We start from the raw sequence: 12,799 nt of genomic DNA on the forward strand, positions 1-12,799 counted from the left end.
TAAATGAAGAGACAACAAAGTATATATTTCAGGCAAGAAAATTAATTAATCCACTGAAGTAGTTAGGCCTCATTACCGCAAAGAGGATCAAGATTGTTTTCCCCTCCTTTCCCATGTGGAATTCATTTGTTTTGATCAGTTAGCTCTTTGTAAAATAATATCGGCATATGTAGCCGTGAGGGATTCACAATATAGGTCAACCTCTGTCTAGCCAACAATCATGTTTGTGATGATGTGGTTTAGTTGAGAAATAGCCCTTAAACAGAGTTGCTGTAGAAAGACACACTAGGTGGATTAAGCGAGTAGTGAATGGCAGCAGCTGTTGTGTGTGGAGAGTGTGGAGAAGACAGATGTTCTCAGAGCTGAAAACTATTTCATTCACACCTTAATACCTTTGCACAGCTTTACAAGGCCTCAAACTATTTAGAGTCAAAGTTTGATATATTGGAAACAAGTTTCCACAAACACACTGGTGCTTGCTAAAGACCTTTTAAGACACAACGCAGAGGCACCACCACTGCGCTCTGAAACCAATTACTTTCAATGGCTTGGTCGTGCCACAATGACCTTTCAATGTGGCACGAAAAGTATGTGCACAGAAAAGCATCATCCACCTAGACAAACTTTATGAACCCAGGAGTAAGGACAGCTTACATCGCGCTGTATATGGAAGGGCAATATAGGTTGCTGAACCAACATCTGAATGGCTGCCCATATGAATTGCACTCTCTATTATACTGTATTTCATCAATATATTATAGGTCTCAGATATATACAAAACATGCCTCTGAAGTGTTTTGCTCGAAATACCAAACAGATCATGCATTGTAGCATCCCATAAACCCCTCTGTTTCAGCCCTGTTTCAAAAGTGCTGATTCTGTGTCTGTTACTTTAGATGAATATAAGGAGCCACTCAGCGACGTGCAGTCAGTGGAGGCAGGGGAGGCAGAGAACGGAAAAACAATTAAAGAAAAACTAAATAATAATAATAATAAAATGTCTCCACTGATCTTGTGTAAATGTGATTTGTGTATGATTCCAATCGCTTTTTATAGTGAAAATCAGCAAATTTGCCGAGATCCGCTACGGGAGCGATGAGAAGTGAGGCAGGGACGAGCTCTGCCTCACGTAAGCCCACAGTAACTTGCTGGAGCGCGGGCACTAATTTAGCGCGGCCACTTATTTTGTGAGCGCGCTCAAGCCATTTACTGTGGGGTAAGGTGAGGCACAGATGAGCTCTGCCTCACTTCAGAATGCGTCACCCCACAGAAACTGGCTGGAAAGCGGGCACTAAGCGCATGCCTGTTACCATCTCACTGTAGGTCACCAATGTAATGTTTGTAGATCCGTTTATTACATTTATCCTCACCATCCATAGTCTCTAAATAACTTATTTCACGTATATATGATATTTAGGCTCGCTGGTCTCATCGTACAACGGCAATGAAAATGCACCAGGGGAGGCAGCCATAACCTCTGCCGCACTGAAGGGGGCGCACGTGAGCCCACAGGTTCTTGTTGCTACTGTTATTCTACGCAGAGACGGTAGACGCAAACAACAAGCTAGACTTTTGAAACTAGAGGAAGATAAGGAGGACTTTTAGAAAACAGTAATAGAGATTGTTGTCCAGAAGGATAGCATGGACTTCATCTTCAAGTCAAGGTAAGACCACAACTGTAATGAAAATGGGATCTTACTAAGAAAGAACAATCCAATATTTAGATTTTGGGTATCCTTTTGTTGAACGGTCTGTTTAAAATTAATCGAAGCATCAGACTAAAAAAGCTTTTGAAAATAACAGAATATTTCGATTAAGGTCAAAATATAATATTTGACTCTGAAAGAGTCAGTGCCTCACCAGCCATGAACCTCACCGCACGTCACTGGAGCCACTCCCCACGCCCCTCTGTGAGATATTTGGTTAAAAAAAGAACACAATGGTGCTCTAGGAGGAGATTCAGGTGATAAGGTGGGGGGGAGGGGGCTTACCTTGGTTGGTTATTGGCTAATGGTTACACAAGCCAAAAAATCGTTATGACATCATAAAGTGGCCAAAATCTGATCAGCTCATTTTCAGACAGGTTTTTATATAAATGGATCAGGACAAAAAGAGAGAATTCTTAATTGCATAATCATGTGCTTTCAGTTTTGCATCATTATGGTAGAATAATAAGATGCACACTTTAAATCTATACTCCCTTAACTGGATTTCAAATCACATAGCCATTAAAGAACCTCATTTGAAATGTCACTTTTGAAGGTAAATGTCTGTATGGCATTGAAATATATCAAGAAAACAATTCCACAAGGACATTTAGAAAATGTTTAGGTTTGTCTGCAGGTCAGTGTGTTGATACCATTTTCTGAGAAGGGCAAAGTATATCAAGAGGTCATTTTGTTTCAAATGTCAAACATCAGTGAGGCTGACATGGCCACTGTGATCACATCTGCTCATAGTGCGAGTGAAACTGTGGATAATGGAGTCTCATGGCCAGCCACTCAGTGTGAGATGCTGTAATGCACCGTCCACATAATGGTGTGCAAGCTTTAATGGTCGAGTGGTGTGACAGCATGTTATTTTCTGATAACCAATAGTGTCAGTCTGTGTGTCAGTGAAGTTCTGGGTGGGCTTTCAGCAAATCAGAGTCGAAGGAGAAGGCTTATATAAATAACTAGTGTATTGTCTGCAGTACTATATCTGATTGGATATCGGTAGACAAGGGCAGCGAGGTGACTTTCAGTTGTTCTCAGTAGCAGTAACAATTGTTTATTCCATCATTTTTTCTAAAGATGTATTTAAAGAAAAGCCCTTTTAAAAGGGGTCAGTCAAGCTATTGTTGATTTTTCATGTAAAATGCTTACTGTGCAAAAATGGATCACAAATGTTTCATGCTGAGCAGAGTAAAGGGCTTTATATCAGTATGCAGCTAAACAGTGCAAGGGGCTTGCAGAATGTAGCACCACAGACAACAGTTCCTTGATTGAAGATTCAAATCTTTTTAATTCTTCAAAGGCTGCAAGCAATGGGCCCATCTCGTTCTTTACCTTTCCAGCAAACGTATCTCCTCAGCAATGTATTAAGCACTCATGTTTGTGAAAGATATACTTGTTGTAGAAAGCAGATAAATCTCGCATTCCACCATCGGTGCATGTACCAAAGTTTGATTGATTAATGCATCGGGTCATCAACATAATATCGAATTTAAAAAAAGCCTAAACTAATTTAAAACATGAACCTTTGTTCTGGTTAGTTGCCAACTTTTACTGTTTACTATGATGTAAATAGGATTTATAATTAGTCTTGCACTGGCCTCAACATGATGTATTAAGGTCTTACCTTTTAGTTGATTAAATCCTTACAGCCATATAAAGGTGGAAGGAATGCATCTTCCTCCAGGCTGTTGCAATATAACCTGCGAAAAGTCAGAGCTCTTGTGCACATGAAACGGATTGAATCAAGCTTCTGCTAAGTTTTCCAGTGTATGTAGTGCTTATCATCAGGACTGTTGGATATAGCAACACATTAGGGACACATTGGACACACAGATCCCTCAGTGTGTACTGTCCATGTCCATGTTTCCATGAACTGAACTCCAGATGACCTTTTCACACCGATATTCTATAGCACAATTGTAAATGTTATCAATCTTCAACACCCGTTTTTATACTTTTCTTCATTTTATTAGGCCAAAAGTGATTTTTAGAGGAATTGTGATAATATCCAATGAGAGGGAGCAGCATAACGTATGTATACTAGTGTTACTCTCTGGACCTTGTATCTAAGTGGAATTAATGAATACATAGTAATACACAATGTTACTTTACATCTACCAAAACTTACATTCACATTTGCATACATCACCTACAAGCTGATATATTAAAAGTAAAAATTGCTTTTATGCTGGGGTTTTTCGGATTATTACTCTGTTAGAGAATTGCTGGAGTCCAGCACATAATTTGCAATACATTGCAATCATTCTTAACAGTTTTTCTACAGATTGAACAAACAAAATACATCGATCTGTTACTTGTGCTTAGAGCCAGGCTAGCTGTTTCTCCTTGCTTCCAGTCTTATAGCTTAGTTAAGCTGTCCCCTCGCTATAGGTTCATATTTGTTGACATGTTTAAAAGTGATATGACCATAGCCAAAAATTAAATAAGCGTATTTTTTTTTATTTAATTGCATCAATATCCACAAAATATTTCCTCTCAGAAGAAATTCTGGCCCTTATATAAAACTGACATTCCTCATGATGACAAGAGCAATTCTTCTTTTAAGCTGATATTGTGGTTACGCTAACACACCCTCTGATATGTAATATATGATAATGTATTCATCCTAATTCCAAACCATTACCAAGCACTCAGTGAGCCCACTGGATGCCTACAGCCAAAAACAGTCCAAAAATCATTCTATTTTCATTGCACACTCCATTGTGCTTTATGCCGAAAGCCATGACTCAGATAGATAAGGGCCTAAATGTACAGAATTCCATACAGGCTACGTCTTTAATTGAACCCATTAGGCTCCAACTTTGTTGACGCTGTCAGAGGAGTCCACTGAAAAGCAGCAGGTGATAGTCTGCTTGGTACATCTGCGTGGAATCTCATCGTGCTGCAGATAATCTCCTGGGGCTCGTCGGCCTCCTGCATCGAATACTCTCCTTAGGATATAAATACATGCTTTGTAAAATACATAAAGTATAATCGTATAGTGTGCTGAATAATTATAATTTAGATTTTTTGCAAAAAAGTGAATAGATAGCCATTGGTAAAATGTATTATGTATAAAATGTATAAATGTTTAAAACAGAAGATTTAATAATTAAGGATAGGATGAGCCACTAATGTTTTTGTTTTGCACTCGGCTCATTCTCATTGCCTGCAGGTACACAATAGTTTGACAACTGTCCATCACCTGGATCCTACGCCTCATTACCAGTAAAGTCAATTTTGTCTGACGTTGTAGTAAACTAAAGCCGCCCAATTTACTGTGAATAACCTAACTTTTGACATCGCTTGTCAATAGCAAACCCCCAAAATGCCCCAATTAGATGCATTGTGTTTGACACTGTGCTTGTCAAGAGGGCAAGACAGAGCCATTAAATGGTTTTTTTTGGGTTATATTTCTACGTCTACCCATCATTCCTGCAGGCTTTGTTAATAATGCACTAAACAACTTGAGAGGTGACATCAGGGGACACATAACACAAATGGCCAGACAATCAATTTGCAAACCAACCTGATCCGCTTTGTAGTAATGCACGAGGTAACTGACACACACACACACACACGCACACGCACACGCACACGCACACGCACACGCACACGCACACGCACACACACACACACACACACACACACACACACACACACACACACACACACACACACACACTGATTCAACAGCTCTGACAACCACCCTAACATACAGTATATTATAAAAATAATGCTGCAATGCAGGTTTGAGAATAGGTAAAAGAGAGATTGCCTTTAGATTCCCACTGGCATAGCTTTCCACATCTCAGATCAATATTGTCTATCTAGTGAGAGCCTTTGATATATGAGGAGTCAATGCTGCTTCCTTCCCCCCACTAACTGAGGTTCTTGCTCTTTTATCAAAAGAAAACGTTTGAGCTCGTTACAACCAAAGGAATGTTTTTATTAATTGCATGAAAATGAGGAGAGCTAATGGAAGCTGTATCTTAATAGATTCAGCTAAATAATTCCAAGGTGAATCAAATCTGACACTAACATTTGTGTTCACAATGATATTTTAATTACCACACACAGGTGGATGGCTTTATACTGAAGGCTGGACACCATGTTCCTAACCCTGACTCCGTACAAAATGCTTTCATCATTCAAGGAGCACGGTGCTGGCCTCTCAAATAACAAATAAGGGAGGGAGCTGTGCTAATTTAATAAATAAACAACACACTTATTGATTTGAAATATTTTGTGTCTGGATGAGTATTGACTAGAGAGTCTCTCTGGTTCCTAACTAATAAAGCACGTACAATATTGAATGATGCAAGGCAGGCGTTTCTGTAAGTGTTGCTGTATCCTCAGAGTCAGTGGGTAAACAGAGCTTTGCTAATCAAACTGGGCTGACTGTAAATGACTAGAAGATACATGGAATGCATTTGAAAGACAGTCATACTATATTATTTATTTTACTAGTTATATCTTACAATATTTCAGTTGTTAATCAAACTGATAGTGGTATATAAAGTGAGACATAAGTGTGCAAATCACTTGGCTAGAAAACAGCATTTAACACACAATGTCAAGGCAAGCATAAGTGCAGATGCAAATTATACAATAGTTGTTTTTTAAACAAGTACCCTGCTTATACAAATACACAATGTAGAAGAACTTTGCCCTAAACACCCTCGCATGCAGCATAGGTGTGGAGGTGGACAGCAGCACTGAAAAGCACAATGTAGGCTTCAGTGGCCTACAGGACTTTAATTCTGCAGGGAATCTGACTCAACTTCATCTTAACTGGCAGGAAAGAAAATATCTGCTATAGTGATTTGTGTTTTTACTGCAACAGTTCAAACACATACATGTATCAGTTGATGCTTTACTTTTAAATTACACATTTGTGACCCTGCATCGGCAATTATTCAATGGATTGATTAGCGAGTATGCGCTTCCAGCTTCTTCACTGACCAGTCTTGAGTGGATATTTAATTGTTTCTTGTTATTAACTTTGGATGTACTGCCTCAAACTGTCCCCTCATCAGCACCTTTTTACCTTTATTACATTTATCAACAACCTTTTTTGGAGTTTATTGTCATTAGCCCTTGCACAACATTCTTTGCAGAAGCCTCCTCCTTTTGTAAAAAACGTTTCATTCACCAGTAAAGACAAGCATTTAATTACACTAACATGGTCTCATTCAACACAAAGAGGGAACATAGATAATAGATTAAATGTTACTTGGAACATAACCATGCTCTTTCTGTCACTACATTTGCAGCAACGATATCTATCGGCTTCAAATGTAATTCGGGTATCATCAACATGTTTACCGTCCTACACCAGCGATATCATTCGGCTTATGTCATTCAGAGACTCCCACTAATTGCTGCTAAACGAGTGGAGGTGTTAATGTTTTAGTCAATGTGTATACAAAATAGTTCAAATAAAACTGAACAGGAAATCTTTGTGAAATCTGTCAAAAACAAGATATTCATTTCGTTTTATTTAGAGTTTTCTAAGAAAGAGAAAATGGAAAACAAAACAGCGATAAAGATTTACACTCCCCTATAGACTAACAATATCAATTTCAGTGCATAACGATTTTGTAGAGAAATAAATTCCAGGAAAAGAAAGTGAAAAAGTGAGAGAAATACATTCCAATTACACATATCTGGGGAATTCATGAATAAAGTTGAGAGAAAGCTTTAGGCCACTGGCTTGTCCTCTGTGCGGGATCTTTTTTAATGTGAACCTTATTGGTCTTTCGGAGACATATCTAACTACCGCCCTATTACTCTCCCATTATATGCTGCCACTCTCTGGCATTTTCACCAAACCTTTCTCAGTGGGAAAACACGATGGCCCCCAATTGAAAGCATGTTAAAAAGGTCACACATCCAAATAAATGCCAACAATGCCAAAGTATTTCCCTCCTTATGCAAAGACTCAAATAAGAGGCCTTGCTGCACACACAGGGAGCGCCAGTCTGGTTGAAAATACCTCATGTAATGTGAGCTTGGCCTTTCATTAAATAGAGCTGGATGGATTTTTTTGGGTCACAGCTGAATGGAAGTGTAGAAGAAACCGAGCTTCATTATGACATGGCATAGCTTCCGATATGATGAGAAGGCTTTAAGGTTAATTAAAAGAACAACTGTATCTGTACAGTTCAAGTTGTTTCCATTTCATGTTTGTATTTAAAATATATAACCTTTTAAGTGTTCTAAATATATATGTTCTTTGCTTTAGTCTTGCGCTTTCATAATGACTGTCAGTAAGGAGTGTAGTTTAGCATGTGTGATAAACAGTAATTATTCTGTTGAGAGGAGAGGCATGTGCATTTGACTTCGACCCCTAGCTGACAGCCCAACTTGCTGAGGATTCTTTTTTTCTCCAAGGTTAAGGAGACATTTATCAGTGCTGAGTACTTTCTAAACACAATAGAAGAGGACGATGCATAAGGGCACTCTACTAAAGCACAGGGCACTGGCTAAGCTCTACATCTTATAAACCAAGCACTGTGTTAGTGGAAAGACAATGTTGTCATGGAAAACAATATTTCATTAATCTAGTTTTCAAAATTAATTAAGTAACTTACATTTATTAGAGTGAATCTCTGTTAAGTCAACTATTGGAAAATATCTTCCTCCAGGATTATTGTCTGGCTTGAATGATCTCAGTAGGAAAATCAATAAGACAAGTATATCAGTTCATTTAATTCATTTTTTGCCCAATTATTATTTTTCAGGATCACAGATGACGGAAGCCTATTGAGCAGAGGGCACAAAATAAAATGTGAATTATTGAGCTTTTACAATCCACCATGCATGTCTTTGGGGATGCAGTACGAGTGCCTGATGTAAATCAAAGTAAACACTGCACATGGTGAGCTCTAACCTACCTCTTGTTATCAGGCAATACTAACTATGAGCCACTGAGAGTAAATACTGAGGTAAGAAATACTGAGGTAAGAAACAAGTGTATTTTAATGACGCAGTTCATACCCCTCCTTAATGTGCAGCACATCTAAAAATATCATGTGTCTTTGTTTTGCACATAGTTGCCAAACATGTACTTCAGCATCCTCTTTAACAATGATGTACCCAGTATGAGGTATGGACTGACTAAATGAAGCATGGGATGCAACAATTTAAGAATCAAAACTATGGTGCTGACTAAAACCGGGAATTAATTTGGTTAAAGTCCTGTTGCTTTCCCCCGAAATGTTAACATCCATAATGGTGCCATTTTGTCAACATAATGAAGAAATAAATGGTGTGGGGTAATAAATGACTTTGTTAAATGAAATGGAAAATGAAAGGTTGATGTAGTATGAGCCTTTTTGCATTTTCATTATTTTGTGCTACCATGCTCAGCCCTCCCATCAGTGTCACAGACTACACGGTAAACCTGAATGTCACATGATGTCTAAAGAGAGAGAGTGAATTTGAAGATTTCTCCACAGGGCTACACATATATTCCCTGTTTCCCAACATGGAGCTGTAAACACGACTCTAGTTAATCTAATATTTTCTGAGCATATATTGCTACAGTATGTATCGTATTTCAGGAGCCAGAGTTAAACCCTGTAAGGAATTTGACTCAACAACCACTGAGGCACCTTACATTTAAATACAACTCTCCAGGGTCACAGATGATTTTTCAGTATCATGAGCTTTTGTAGAACCATCATGAGGGAAAAAGCTCTCTAGAGAAAAAACTACCCTGAAGCTCCAGAGCTACAGTACAATACAGAAAGAATTTAATCTCACGGAATGGGCAACAGCTTGACTTGATTGATTAATTGCGTTGCTGATATCTTCGGTCTCCTTGATATTAGAAGAAAGTAATAAATGCTCATGCCTCTAGGAATTTTAGAGTGCAGCGCAGGACCAAATTGCTTACAAAGGGATAAGGTAGCTACCTTGTTCTGTAGAGAGCAGTTTGACCGTTTACAATGCTGAGCAGGTCCAGAGACCAGGCAAACATATATTATTATATATCTATATATATATACATTATTTGTTTTTCCAACACAGTTTGTGCATGATTAATGATATCATCTTTTGTTGTTCCCTAATTGGAACACCACAATTACATTTCACGTTTCATCTCCTAAGGATAGAAGGTTATACACCACAGGGAACCATGCTGGACGATGTGTGTACAATTCAAATGTTTTCCTTTACACTGTGTCTACACATGTCCTGGGTAACTGCATGGCAATATTTGTGTAGATAATTCAGGAAGTGAAACAATCCCAGAATAACAAAAATCAACAGAGAAAATAATATTGCATAATAATTACAACCTTGGTATCAATGGCAATCCCAAGTGTGGAAAACCAAAACAAATCCAAGTGTCAGCGCACAACAGGATACCAGGATTAGGATAGACACTATGTCACATTTAATGAAGGACAATCTCAATTCCATTAATTTATTTTTGCCATTTCGAAACCAATGTTAGCATGGCTATTCAATTGCGGCACTTTATTAAGTTAAGTTGACCCTGATGCTGTTGAGGTGCACCCCTTCAAAGACCTGACATTAACAAAGTATTGCTGCCTGGTTTTTCAAGTTGTTATTCATGAATTCCACAAATGCTGCAGTTGTGTGTCATCTACTGATAATACCCTCTCATTGAGCACAAGTGAACATGAAAATCAATTCTGGTTTTCAAATAACAAGAAAAAGAAAGAAAAAGACATTCGTCAAATCTGTGTTGCCATGGCGTTTAGAGGGTCTGTAAAATGGCCATCAGTCTGTCCCCTCTCGTGGCACTCTCTGTGAATCCCTCCCTTTCCCTGTACTCATTCTCCAGCGAGCCTTTTGCAAGTCTGTCCTCCCTCTCTGCTCTCCAAACCTCTTGGCTCTCACTAATGCCTTCTTCTCTTGCTCTTCTTGCTCCAATGGTCTCCTTTCCCTTTTTATCCTCTCTCCTCTCCATTTCCTGGAGCTACACCAGCCAGTCTGGCTCCCCGCTCTTCATAACTGGTGTGTCCTCCTCTTCACAATCTGCCCATCTTTTGCCCTGTGCTTGTGGTGGAGGAGAAACGACTGCTGCGTCCTTGGGGGAGTCACACTGGGCCAGAGGATTAATGTGATGTTTAGGTCTAAGCGTATCGTCCATCATCCTGTACTACTTCCAGGATGCAGCGGTAGTTTCTCTTCCCTCGGTTGCCCATCCCCGTGGGTGGGTTCTTTTAGCTTCTAAAAAGAAATATAAAGACATCTTATTATCTCAAGGTGCTGCAAAATGTCTTGAGCTGTCATAAAACAACATTTTCTGTATTTCTTTTGAGATTTTCCAATCTCTTTTTCCAATTTGGTTATATTATCCCTCTTTCGATCAAGCTGTAAAGAATATTAAAGCAGTGCGGTATATTAGAATCAGAGGTGATTTGCTTGTGACCCTTTAAAGTGCGATCAAGCTTACAATTCCTTTGTGTTACATTTGAATGTTTTCCACGTTTTATGAGCAGTTTTGTTATTGTTAGTGGTTACTGCTGTGTTGAAAAGGGGCCGTTCACAAATGAATTTTCTCTGAAGTTTCAAAAATTAGAGCAAATTATATTCTGTTGCCAATCAATAAAGATCACAATTACTGCACAGTTGTTGCCAGTATTCACATAATCATGTCACAGCTGGAGAGCAGAGTACGTATGACCCAAATGCAGAAGACAGTTTCTTTAAATCAAAGTCCTTTATTGGCGACCCCCCCCCCACATCCATGGAGCTGGGCCAGGCAAAACCAGGCAAAAAACATAAACTCTCTCTGAAAATAATTGTCCAACATCAAGACTCTGACAACAACTGAAAGAAAAAAACACAGGGGCACCAGGTGAACATATTCAGGTAATCAAACGGGAGGGAACACAGAGACAGACATAACATTACAAATAATACGGATCATAACAAATCAATCACTAACATGACTCATTTAGCTGGCATATCCAGTTTACTGTCATTGTTTAATGTCCATTCAATTGAGAAACATCAAAGCTTATATTTTCAGTTTTTCAGAAAAGGAATGGAGGCACATATTCCTCTCGGTTTGCTCTCGAGAAGACCGAGACGTTGTTTTCTCAAGCCAATTACGATAGCACAGAGGTTGTTGCACGCTTGGTCATGTACTCCTTCAAATTGCGAGACTGACCTTTTCTTTGTCAACTCTGATGTGCAGCAGAATCAATTCCACAGCCTTAGCCTCTTGGTATAAACAGTTCTTCTTGTTTTGTGGGAATGTAGTGGTGTTCTTACGTGGCTGGTGGTGGATATACTGCATGAGGGAGGTGCCATGAGTGGAGTTGGCCCCCCCCAAATCACTTAATCTGTACATTTGCACCGCACACAATGTTGGCAAGTTGTTACTTTGGCAGCCCAACTAAATTGCATGAATACACATTTAATCTATATGCTTGGACTTCTATTGGTTTGCAGGTAAACCTTATAAAATAAGTTTAAAATACCTTTCCTACACCAACCATATGGTTTACTATTGCATTTTCTGGCCCCGACTTTAAAATGTGTTCGAGCACCTTCTGTTTAAACTCGGTTATGTCTTGCCTATACGAGTTGGCAGGGCAGATTCTTAGACTTCCCCACAGGCTGTTTTAATTAATGGGCAAATTCCCACTAATCTATCTGCAGGAGAAACAGTGCGTTGACAGGGAGAGCATGACACATCACAGACAGGGGAATAGTGTCATCCGACTCCAAGGGCATTGTCCTTTTACCCCCTCACAGTATGTACACAGGATGCTTTGCTGAAATTGGAAATGACAGCTCTGTGATATACTATCAGGTTTTAACATGATTCACTGCACCTTTGTTACAAATGTGGCTTCTTTATCTTGACCTAAATATAGTGTATTACTCAAAATGAGTCAGTGATCAAAACAACTAAGGGACACAATTTGTATGGCAAAGCATTTCAAATGTGAAGACAGTGAACATTATACTTTGGCACATGAGAATGAGGATTGATGTTGATAGATTGTTGGTGAATCAGCCTCATAAAATGTTTTATGATATTGCATCTGTCACATAGCCGATAGAGAGTGACAGAAAGCATTTCATTGCAG

Source organism: Trematomus bernacchii, unplaced genomic scaffold, assembly GCF_902827165.1.
Source record: "Trematomus bernacchii unplaced genomic scaffold, fTreBer1.1, whole genome shotgun sequence".
Taxonomy (NCBI): domain Eukaryota; kingdom Metazoa; phylum Chordata; class Actinopteri; order Perciformes; family Nototheniidae; genus Trematomus; species Trematomus bernacchii.